Source organism: Zeugodacus cucurbitae, chromosome 3, assembly GCF_028554725.1.
Source record: "Zeugodacus cucurbitae isolate PBARC_wt_2022May chromosome 3, idZeuCucr1.2, whole genome shotgun sequence".
Lineage (NCBI taxonomy): Eukaryota > Metazoa > Arthropoda > Insecta > Diptera > Tephritidae > Zeugodacus > Zeugodacus cucurbitae.
In genome coordinates this window covers 21,584,141-21,597,047 of record NC_071668.1, presented here as the reverse complement: position 1 = coordinate 21,597,047, position 12,907 = coordinate 21,584,141, and the positions used below count along the sequence as shown (strand labels likewise).

The following is a 12,907-nucleotide window of genomic DNA, read 5'->3' as shown; positions in this document are numbered from 1 at the left end:
TGGAAATATAGGATTTAACTAGCTACTCTGCCCAAAATTATCAAGGCTTAGACATTTTTCACTATCAAAATGCAGCACTTCTTCTTCAAAAAGTGATAATTTGACTCCCAGAACACTGTTCACGTGGCTCTCCAGTCTCATGAGTTGTTGCACTCTGAACTGCATTAAGTGATCTTTGGGACGTTATCACGTACGAGGTCTGATCTGTTAAAAGCTCGAACGTCGTCGGTAGCTTTCGGGAACATATTTCTGAAGCAGCAGGGAGACGCTTTCGTTGACTTTATTTCGACGAAACCGGAAGCTACTTGGAGGGGAGCGCTCCTAAAGAGGAAGTATATCAAGCCTTTTTCTTATTTAATTATTTGAATCTTCTTCATATTTGTATCTCCTCTTAATCCCTAGAGACTGTAAAAGTTGGTTACTAGTTTGACTAAGGTCGCTACCGACTTTTTCATTAAATGCAGGAAAATTTTAAACTAATAAAAATTGGTAAGAAATGTATTAGTTCTAAACTGAAATTGAAACTTCTGTGATTCTTCACTGGACTCAAAATTTATATACATACAAGTATCCTGCTGTGTCCATATAAACGCGATATTTGCAAATATGTTAGCATTTTGTTGTCTTTTATTGTTACTACCAACTAACCAATGCAAACATGGCTATATACTCCTATATGTTTGTTGTGGTGAATATGCTTTGCTGCTTTATATATAAATAAGTGCGGGTGTGCCAGCAGCTTTTCTCCGCCGCCCTTAGTTATAGCACCCAGTCAAACACTGAAGCACGCTGTGAACGGCACAGCTAAGTGAAATACGTTACAACATTTGACAATAACAAAAATTACAACAACTACAGCGACGCAGGCTAGAGGGAAGGCGCGTAAGGAAAGATATTGCGACACAAACAGCCAGCCAGCCAGCATCGACTCAATAAACGCCCTCAAGTATGCAACAGAATTTACAGGAAATATTTTCACAATATTTTTCAGTGCAACAACAAGAACAACAGCAACAACCAACAACATTGGATTTCACTTACTTGCAATGCGCAACCACTTGCGCTGGCGGTGTGTGTGTGTGTGTGCGCTTTTGTTGTAATATTTTTGTGTTTGCTGTTGTTGTATGCTATTTATTATTGTTGGTTTTGCTGCGAAAACGATTGAAATGAAGCATAGCGTGGAGCTAAACAAAAACTACCCAAGCAACTTATACCGCATACACACCAGTAATAACGGTACATAACGGTTGACAGCGCACCAAAATACGGCGCGCACACAGAAGCTGTGTGGGAGTTACGAGCCCTCAACTACAACTAGAAGAGAACATAATAAATTTTTTTCCTCTACTGTCGCTACCTTTTACTTCACTTGCAATTATTCTGTTGCTGCAATAGCTCGCTTACAGAGGCTGGCGAAACGAACGCCTTTGCTACGACCCAAACAACAAAGGACCGAACGCAGAGGAGTATGCGAGACACACAGGCACTATCACATTTTTTATACACTCTCCCGTTGAGTCTGTGAATCCTCGGTGCAGCTGTAGCACGGCTTGACAGTAGCGACACCACCTGACCATGTTCCCGCTCTAATATGATGATCGTGTAAAATAGCAGTAAAAGCCTGCTGTTTCGGTTTTGGTTTATACGACTCTGTCGCTTTCGCCTGCTCCTACGTCTCCTCCTTCGCCTTCGCCTTCTACTTCCCCTTCACCTTCCTTCCCGCCTTTACTATCATCATCTTCTGCCTGGTGTGTGAGCTCCTGTTTTCATGTATGGTATGCTACTCTGTGTTCGCCAGCTAGTCAATACTCTTGGGCCAGTTGTTGAATATTGTTGTAGCAAAGTGGCTGCTGTTCAAAAGGTAAATATTTATTTGTTTGCGCCTTACTTGCCGCACACAGCGTACTCCATAAACAATTCACTAACATTTCTCCCGAAGCACACCGAGTGGAATTAAATTAAAGTGTATGCCTGTTTATTGACCTAATTTTTAAATGCCACCCGTTCAAGCGTGCTCTCAAGTCGGCGTAATATATGAAATATATTATAGGAAAATAATAGTGGAAAAGTTAAGGCATTTTAGCCGAGAAATTATGAGAACAAATTAAATTTAAGGCAAATTTAAAGACAGTTAAATATTGAAGTGTAAGACAAAATTATTGGGAAACACATTTGAGAGGAAGTTCAAGTTGAAGTTTAAGATAAATATTTTAAGCGAAAAACTAAAGACTCTCGAAGGTCAAAGGTCGAAGATCGAAGCAACAAATAATAATGTGTTGTGGAGTCAAAGTTAATATGTGAATTGAATTTTAAACAGATTATAGGGTTTCGGTTATAATCCAATTCGAAGTTTTCACCACGGTCTTGCAAAAAATCACTTAGATTCGAAACAAAGGACCTCATATAATATCGAATCCAGCCAATTCGTCCGGTTCAATGAATTTCTGACTTCCATGATGTTTAAAGATTAGTCTACCAAAAGTCAGACCGTCGAGAAATGTTTCTTCGCCTTCCTCCGCACAACTTGGACAATTTTTAGACTTAGCTCAGGAATAACTCAGTTAGAACAGAGCCCGGGACGATCTCTTTCTATTGCAGCAAGATGAACCTGAATGTGGTCTAAAAACAGAAAGCGTTAGAAGTGGCGTAGAGACTAAGTCTGAGTTCAGACATGGCAACTTTCGTACCGACAACTCGAGGTTCATGGAAGGAGTGACAATGAGTATAGAGGAGGGGATCGGTGTCTTGCTTATCGGAAAGCACTGCACACAATTCAACATTCATCCTTCCTTTTTGAAGTCCTCTTAGTGGTCCATGCTGCTGGATATTCAATTTCAATTTCTGCCTTTTTCCAGCAACAAAACGAGAATCCGCCTAAATTCACATTGCCTTCGTTCGTATTTACGATTGATTAAGTTAAATATTTGTGGACACCTTTATTGAGGTTTTATGCTAACCGTCATACTGGACTAAGTGTTTCTATCCGGAATCCTGGAACCAACTTTGGATTAGAAAATGCATATTTCAGCAAGAAAAACCTTAAGCCGTTAAGTTCGTCCTAGTACTTGTTTTCGATCCCTATTCCGGTTCCTTAATAATCCTCAGTAAAATCCCGAATATATTTCTGCCTTAAATAAGCTTCTTATAAAATTATTTTGTGAGTCGATTTTGTCGGTTGTAAGTCGCTCAATTTGCCGCTTAAAGTCAACTCTCCCATCTCAAACAGAAGAAGTGATTTCGGCAGAGATCTAGAGAGCTAGTCCAGTTTATCGGTCTCTTCTCTTGAGTATCAGGAAAGCTCTGTGAATTATAAAAACTGCTGTTCACAACAGCTTCCTTTATAGAACCAGTTGGGTTCCAAATTTTATTAATTTTTTTTCATTTTCCTTATTTTATTATGCATTTTCTAAGAAAGCAAAATTGAATACAAAATCTTGCCTGTTTGGCAAAGCATCCCTATACGAGTATCTTGATATTTAATATCCGAAGTAAAACTTGGCCATTTTTAAACTTTCTAATTAAGTATTATGTCGGTCGAACAACAAATGCTGTTTCATTTTATATTTCATCAAAGCGCCGCAGTTAGTTATTAAAGTGAAAAAAAAATAATGCGAAGTCGCGAAGAAAAGCAACGCGAAACGAAATTAAATGACAACTTTGCAAACTTATCCACATATTTGCTGCAACTTTTCCTAATGGACTATTTTAACGTGCCAAAAGTTTGCGCGCCGCTCAATGTCGCTGAATCAACCAAAGCGCTAAACAAATTAAAACAATTATAAACAAGTTTTCCAACAAGTTCTTATTGCTTACAGCTCAGCTGAAGAGACAGAGAAAGAGAGAGAATGCGCGACGACAGGCATGAAGTGAAGTGTTGAAGAAAGCTGGAAAAAATTGGTTTGAAGGAAGTGTAGTGTAAGTAAGGTGGGAAAGTAGCTACACATGTGTGTATGGACAGCTGTTGACAGGTAATTGCTACTGCATAGGTTCTTAATAAGTGTAAGAGATATTAAGAGATGGTTCGGTGAGCATCCGTAATAAAGTCCGGGTCTGTTACGATTACCTATACTGTCGTGGAATATCGAAATCGGTCGATAACTTCTCTTCGGGCTCTTAACCAAGTGCTACCGAATTCTCCGCCCGTGCTCGTCCCGGTTACGGAGTCCAGACTGTCTTAAGGATGGCGAAATAGGTAGAGATTCACCGTTTGGGCTCTTAGTCCAATGATCCCGCTGCGTCAATCCGTGGCCAGATGAAACTCCGAACTCATTTCGGTTATGAAGACCTCACTGTCATAAGAACGGCGAAATAGCTCGAGAACTACGCTCAGGCTTCAAGTCCAATGCTGTCGCAATGTAAGTCCGTGGCCGTACAGAAGTTCAGATCTGTTCCAGTTATTTGTCCCGACTGTTATTGGGTCGACGAATTTGGTCAAGAATTTCCATTCGGGTTCTTAGTTCAATGCTGTCGCTATGTCAGTCCGTGGCCGTTCCAGTTACGGGGACCCTACTACCATAAGGACGGCGAAATAGTTCAGAAACTACGCCCGGGCTTCAAGTCTGTCGCTGTGTTAGTTCGTGGCCGAATAAAAGTCTAGGTTTGTTCCAATAGACGAGACTCTCAACGGCGAAATTGTACCGGTTACGATACCCGACTATCGTGGAAACGGTGTAGTCATTTGTTCTCACTGGACTACACCGAACAATTTCTCTGCAGACCATTGGTATTGTCTTTATGGACATGGATAGACTTAGATGAGCCTACTTTTTAATTTTTTTTTTTTTTAATATTGGCAGCTCCGTTCGTAAACTATTTCGGTTTTTGGAATACCTTCTATTTGATAATTATAGCTTATTGGATTATAATACATATAGTATATTTGGTATCCCCCAAAAAATATAAAAGTGGTGTATATTTTTTCAAAAAGGTGGCAACTCTGATTAATTTTTTGTTTTCATAAGCTTGTACTTTACTCATAATCCACATTTATTTGCATATTGAAGTGTGTTTTCTTTTTCAAACAGGTGGCAACCCAAATGTACCAATTTTTGTTTCGAACTCTAAAGGCTTCGATAAACTATATAGAAATCTCAGAAAGACATTCTAGTCATGGTATAAGTATAAGCAGTAATAACTGTAAAGATATGTATATACTCTGTTGTATATAGTATGCATCTCCTAAGCACTTCAAATTGAAACTGTAAATATATTCTCGCATAATCATCAAGTTTCTCATTTTCAACAATTACTTCTCCATTTGAGGCAATAAGACATAAAATGAAAATGAAGGCTAATTTAATTAATTTTAAAGAATCTTTGTTTTTCAACTTTCTTTTTTCAGCTTTCTAGGTAAATATGCGCGATACCAAATTTTAATGCCATAGAGCTAAGGTCTTAGTAGTTTTCACTCTTTATTCTTTTATTTTATTTTAGTTTTTTTTTTTGCTGACAAAATCCCACTTTTCCCACGCTCACTTTAACCTTTCAATGCATATTTTATCGCAAGGCAACCACTCCACCCGAAAAAGGAAACCGAGTAGTACTTACTCGCTCTAGAATTACCAATGTAATTTAATTTGGCCTTAATAAAATTTACTTTCATTTCACTCCACCCCCATTATTTTTAACTAACTATGGCAAAGGGTTTAACAACTTACAAAATAAACATGAAAAAGTCCAAAAAAAAATATCAAACTCAAACCCAGCCACTACAGTCTACAGCGGAGCGCTACAGTTTTGGCGCTCTATCCACCCTCAGCAACCCGCAGCTCAACATCCCTAAATCTCAAATGCTATTTATTTGCTGCAATTTCCTTTTTATGTGCCTGTGCTTTAAAGTTGATTTTATTCCTTTCTTTTTTTGCCTTTGCGTCGAGGCTTTCTAGAAAAATTGGTTGTCTTCGCTAATAAACCGCCCGCATGCACCCGCCGCCTACGGTCGTAAGTCCTTCTGCAGGCTTGTGTGAAGTTGATACATGTACCACAAAAAGCCAAAGACGCGCTGGAGTGTAGAAAGCAGCAGTCTTCCAAAGTTTGTGTGTCGGCTGCTGCTGGCAATGCGTCACTGTTTTATTTTATGACCCTCATTATAAGATTGAATTGGACGGCTTTTGGCATTGGTTGTGTCTTTGTGACCGTTAATATTAGGTTTGATGTGGTTTGTTGACTCTCTGTCTGTCGTCGTCGTCGTTCATCTTCTTCTTCTTCCTAACCCAACACCCGGTCTTCGCTTATCACACTTAAACTCCTTGCAGTGGTGATTTCCGTTTTTTATTACTTCTTAGTCCCTGCAACGCTGTAGGTGAGCATGACCGCCGCCGCTTGCGTGTTGGAGACCAGCTTGCTCTGTGCTGTGCGTAAAAAGCGTAACGGTGAAAATAAAATATATAATCATATTAAATAGACTGCGTGAGCGTAGTCTCTGGACGTAATAAAATGCGCAAGTCTGTAAGCTGCAGTTGGAAATAAACATAAATCAATTTATACGATATTCGCGCCATCCACACCCACATTATTGGACGGTGCGTCCTTGTCGCCTGCACGTGGCACATTGATTTCGTATGATTTACGCAGGTTGTCCTGTCCGTCGTAATAGCACATTTTGAGACGCATAAAAATCGGCAATATGACGCTCTAGTTAGTCGAAATAATATGACTCTTGCCTCATCTCAAGCTACCGGTAGAGCAATTGCTACTTTTATATAGGGTGTTTAAGTTGGAGGAATAAAATTGTTGATTTTATTTAGTGGACCAACAATTTTGAAGAGACTCTTCAGGTTCTCAAGCTTCCCTAAAAAGTTACTGTTTGACTTTTTTTATACTCATCTCAAAACCAATCGTATAATTGTCAAATAGTTCCAGCCAGATGATGGAACAAAGTATTTTTTTACATGAAAGCAACTTTTAATTGAGATGAACTCATATTAAGGCGTGTCTAAATCATATTAAGAAATGGGTCTGCAAATTGTTCACCTAAATAAAGATAGTTGATACCTATGTATAGCTGATAGACCATATTTTTGGTGGCTGTTCAAACATAGCGTAGAACATTTATTTGACTTTACCCCGAAATATCAGTCTATACCAAAGGGTCCAAAATGGACTGCGGAGTAGGCACAGGTGTATACTCCGATGATCTTAACATTTCTCGCTCCTTCCGTCGGCCGATCTTGGCTAGCATCTTCCAAGCGGAAGTACTAGGCATAGAGAAGGCATATGAAGCTATATTGGCGAACTACCAGAGGATACAAAAAGCAATAATATATACAGATAGTCAGGCGGCGCTCCTGGCCTTGTCGACGCCAACGACTAACTACAGCATTGAGTACTCTGGAATACAAAGTACAATAAGACATGGTCTGGGTTCCCGGCCACAGGAATATTTTCGGTAACAAAAGGGCAGACGAGTTGGCAAAGGCGCGAGCCATTCTAGACGCATCCGATGCTGAGTTAATACCATGCCCGCTAGGAATGATCAGAAGAGAGCTCAACATAAAATTCGAACAATGAGCAGAGAACAAATGGAAAAATTCAACAAAATATAAAATAACTAAACAGATATGGCCAAAATATGATAAGACTAAATCTGGGGTATTATTAATTAGGTCCAGGAAAAGTATTTTCAGACTTACAGCTACTATAACGGGTCATTGGTCTTTTGGAGAACAGGCAATGAAAATGGGCATGCCCTACAATAACATTTGCCGAGGCTGTGTACTAGAGGGGAATAAGGAAACCATTTTCCACTTTCTCTATGCATGTCCAGGCCTATCGCAGATCCGACACAGGACACTTGGAATCCATCAGGCATCAAACCTGGAATTAATGTCCACAAAAAGCATATCGGATATAAGTAGCTTCATCGCAAACACTAAGTAGTTTGAACGGAAGGATGAAACGGGATAACAGTAAATTACAAGGTCTGCGATTAGTGTATCAAAATGGCACATCTAGTGCTAATTGAGCCCATAAAATTATATGGCTGCACTAGAACTCAAGTATTTAACACTTGCTTCTTCTATATATAATTTCGAATAAAATTTTCAAATTTCCTTTAGAAAAACCAAATTTCCTCTAGAAGGACACCCTTCTTTAAATTAATCATTGAAATGACTACTCATGCTCGCTCTTTAATGCATTTTCGTAGGTATTACCAGGCGTTTCGGCTTCTGTGCTGTCCATAAAAAATATTTGCAATTTAGGGGCGTTATAAAAACGTAATTACTGACATCAAATCGAAAATGAAGTTAGTTCAAGGACACGTAGCATATTAAGCATTAATACTGCTCTCAAAAGTACTATTTAAAGTGGTACTTAAGTCGAATGTGAATGATTTTTTGTAAAATTGCAATCACTTTCTCAAATTAAAATGTCAAAATGTTTTAAATTTGAGCAAGTACAAGATAACTTAGTTCCATTGTTAAAAAACACTTTTTTTCTATATTTCATTATTCCGACACCAGATTTCGGCCGAATGAGTTCCTGAAACACAAAAAAAATCAAAAAGGCTATTAAAGTTAAATATATTTCCATACAATGATCTACAATTTTTGAAAAATATCAAAAATTGACAAAATGGCGTAGTTCTGAAAAAAAATCGTTTTTTAGGAAAAATGGTCCTTTTTTAATGTCAAATTGACAATTTTCAGCCAATCAAAAAGTTCGGTCTTTGTATAGTAAATATACTCAATATACTCAGCTTAAATTTGAAGTCTATCGGTCAATGTATCGTTGAGTTATGATGTCAGCAATTTTGAGAAATGTCGTTTCGAAAAAAATCGTTTTAAGTTTCGACTATAGTTGCTTACACCATCGTGCGGTCGACGTTTAGAATGCAATCATTCAAAAACTATTCAAGATACTATCTTACCGCTTTCACAGGATATTTTTGAAAGTATAAACTATCGAATAAGCAAAAAATAAAAAAATCGATTTTTTGAAAATGTCACATTGGTATAGCCCCTTAAAGACTACCACACATTGCTTAAAATCATGGAACCGCGACGAAAATAATACTATATTTGTTCGAGAATGTCTGCTTAATAACACAATCATTTGTGAGTTATCAATTTTGACAATGTACGCTACCATTATATAATATCCAAAGTCTAAAAGTCTGTATTTTGAGAGGACTCATATTCGACAAAGGTGTCAAAAGTAAAAGTCGCAAAAACGAATCTACTTCGACGCGCTTCGATAGTAATTTCGAAGTCAAACATAATGCAAATATTCTTAGCTGTCGTGACAACTATCGTTTGTTCCAAAATATCAAATAACTTCTTGAGAATACATTTCATATGATAAGACAATGAAATCGTCATTACGTAGCTATTTTATTCGAGAAAATATCGGATTTATCTCCTATTTATCATCTAAAAGTCTTCGAATGTCAAATTGATCGAATATGTGATTTTATGAAACCATTAAATGTCAAAAAATGGCAATTTCAATTATATCCTCAGTACTTTCTACTAACTTTCTAGACAGAAAAGTATTGTTATTCTTAAAATATGCTGCAAATATAAATCGAAAGATTTGTCTTTATTATTTTTAAAATAAATGAATAAGCGTTATCATTTGTTTGATCATGGCTGTCATTAAATTTGACATAATGGACATCCCACATTATAATTGAGGTACACCAGTGCTTAAAATCGACAGTAGAGAAAGCTATTGAAAATGATAAACAATATACTGTTTTAAAGTGAAGAGAACCTGTTGAATGTATAGACAATTTTGAAAACAGTGGAAAATATAATTGAAATATTGTCAGAATTATGACACGATTTCAAGGAGTAGCCCTAATTCTTATGTTGTTATGGAAAATACAATATAAACAGTACACTTCTAGAATATATTTTATGATTGTGTAATATAAATTGTAGGAACTACTGCTTTACACTCCAAAATAAACAGATCATTTCATATGAAGAAACGATTCACCACTGTACATAAATAGTTTGTCATAATTATTTACATTACTTAATTTTTCCTTTGTTAAATATATTTCAAATATTTTCATATAAGAAAGTATAATTGTAGTTATCTAAATATTACATAATAACTCAGTAATAACAAAACTGAAAATTTATCCAAAATAATATGCATTTATCTGTGCATATTAATTGAAAAACAATGGCTAACCTAATGATTTACACTTGAGTGAAATGGTAGGCAGCATATTGCTACAAGCCATACTAAATAAGGTTTAAGATTTAAGCTTGTTCAACAAAACATATGCTTGTCGATTTATGCTATTAATACATATATATAGTACATGTGTAATTGGGTCATAATGCCAACTTAAACAGTTTAATAAATTTGTGTACTTTTGTTCAAACACTACAAGTGCAATAATCGTAAATAGTGATTACTTACAAAGCTCAAAAGGCTGTAGCAACAAAGATTCGTGGGGTTGAGTTTCACTTTTGATTGTGGGATTAGTTACGTTGGTTTTGTTGAAGTCGCAGATATTTTGGTCTAAGAATATTATATTAAAAATAATAATGTGTTACTAAGCAAATCAATGTATCTAATATATTGGGCTTTTAGTATCTTCTCTGTAGCAATAATAAATCCTTTTTTAACAAAATAGATAAGGTTTATCCCTTAAAAATCTGAGAAGCCATAATCTATAGACTATTCTTCCAAACGACTAGGCATCTAGGCCCATCACTTCCATAACCGTTCTCACGACAGTCGGTTCTACTAAACCGAAAAGGACACGGATTTGCAACATTCTACAAAATTATTATTTCTAAAACAATCACTACCTTAACTTTAATTCTTGGAGCGAAAATAAACCCGAAGATGTTTCATCTGTACTTTCCACATAAGAAAATTGTCAAACTCAATAATGTTGTACTTCTGTCACTACTACTACTGCTAGAAATTTCTTTATATTTTATGATTATGATCTCAGTGAAATACCGACGTGTTTTAACTTCACCTAACTTCAAAACAGAGTGGTGCAATTTCTATTTGTCAAATGTCAAGACGCCAAATTTACTGACAGTAATAGTCAGTTAGTTCTGCTTTTTCCCGTCTGGATAGGGAAGCGAAGCAAATGGGTCTGGTGGTGAACGAGAACAAGACAAAATATCTCCTGTCATCAAACAAACAGTCAGCGCATTCGCGGCTTGGCTCCCACGTCACTGTTGACAGTCATAACTTTGAAGTTGTAGCTAATTTCGTCTACCTGGGAACCAGCATTAACAGCAATAACAATGTCAGCCTGGAAATCCAACGCAGAATCACTCTTGCCAACAGGTGCTACTATGGACTGAACTAAACTCTACAAGTCCCTCATCATTCCCGTCCTACTTTATGGTGCAGACGCGTGGATGATGTCAACATCCGATGAGACGGCACTAGGAGTTTTCGAGAGAAAGGTTTTGCGGAAGATTTATGGTCCCTTAAACATTGGCAACGGCGAATACCGCAGATGAGCTGTATGTGGTGTAATTCGCCGACATAGACATAGTCCAGCGAATAAAAAGACAGCGGCTACGCTGGTTGGGTCATGTTGTTCGAATGGACGAAAGTGCTCCAGCTCTGAAAGTTTTCGACGCAGTACCCGCTGGTGGAAGCCGAGAAAGCGGGAGACCTCCACTCCGATAGAAGGACCAGGTGGAGAGAGGCCTGTGTTCACTTGGTATTACCAATTGGCGGCAAACTGCCAAAAGGAGAGATGCCTGGCGCGCTGTTGTGGACTCGGCTATAACCGCGTAAGCAGTCAAGAATAAGAAGAATAGTCAAAACAGTGAAAACCGTTTCTTTCAATTGTAGAGCTGTTTATGATACCATCTTTTGAACCAAATTGGGCCCTTTCGAAAAAATTTAAATCAGTTCTTGTCAATTAAGTTGGTCGGAAATGCCGTCAGAATTGTTAGTTTCTATACATTTGCACGGTATTTCGCTAAAACAACTCTGGCGCCATTTATATAACTTAATTTGGTTTAGTATATTTTATTTCATGAGATGATTATTGTCATCGAACTAATATCGAAATTTTGATCTTGAAGTCCATCTTATGGACATAAAAGCGATACATAGGTTAGGATTCCCTGTGCTTTGTATGGATCGATGGAACTGAGTTTGCTTGACGTATACTAATAAACTAAACTGTCAAATGTAAGAAAAAATGTTCAGTTCCTTGGGACCTATTAGTCTTTTCGGGATCTAGGAAGAAAATGTTAATTAAGCAGAATCTTAGTAAATATTGTCTAATGGTTTAATTTTTGGAGTGCCTATTAAGGGAGAATATTGAGGAAGTTGTAGCTTTTCCAATAGAGGAATTATTATCCATATTTCCAGAAGAAACGGAAAAAGGGAAATCCGTTGTCAATTCAAACGAAAGGGAATATATTGCCAAACTTTTTAGTAAATAATGTGAGCGTATTCCAAAGTCTGAACTAACATCAATATCCCTTTAAAACTCATCAAGAGAGTATACATATACATACATCTATATATGAGAGACCCACTTTTCCCGTACAACACTTACGTAATTATTTGCACAAACAGTCAGCCAGTTTGTATGTATGTTACATGCCGCGTTCATGCGCTGCACACCAGCGGTCACTAGCGCGAGTCAAGTAGCAATGTTCAGCCTACATTGTCGCTGTCTCGTATGTTTAAATCGGCAATTAATCAACTCAATTGCGCAAACAAGCCAAAACGCGGGGGGAGGGGGAGGACAGCCCCACACACGCGAAAATAAGCCGCCAATTCGATGGTTGTTCGTGTAAATGGCAGTGCAAACATGCCGCATGTAGCGAGTGAGTGCGAGTAGATGACGCGCCGGAAGGGCTTGTTGGACGATTTGCCCGCACACACCGCGGCTCCATTTGAAGCAAATGAATAGTCGGACAGGCGAGTGTACCGTCGACCGACGTTCACGCAAATT

General features: G+C 37.7%; 1 protein-coding gene across 1 annotated transcript in view; it reads left to right on the top strand.

Moving 5' to 3' along the window:
- Positions 1-12,907, top strand: part of LOC105217522 (protein O-mannosyl-transferase TMTC2) — a 221,727-nt gene that overhangs the window by 185,068 nt on the left and 23,752 nt on the right. The window lies entirely within an intron of this gene.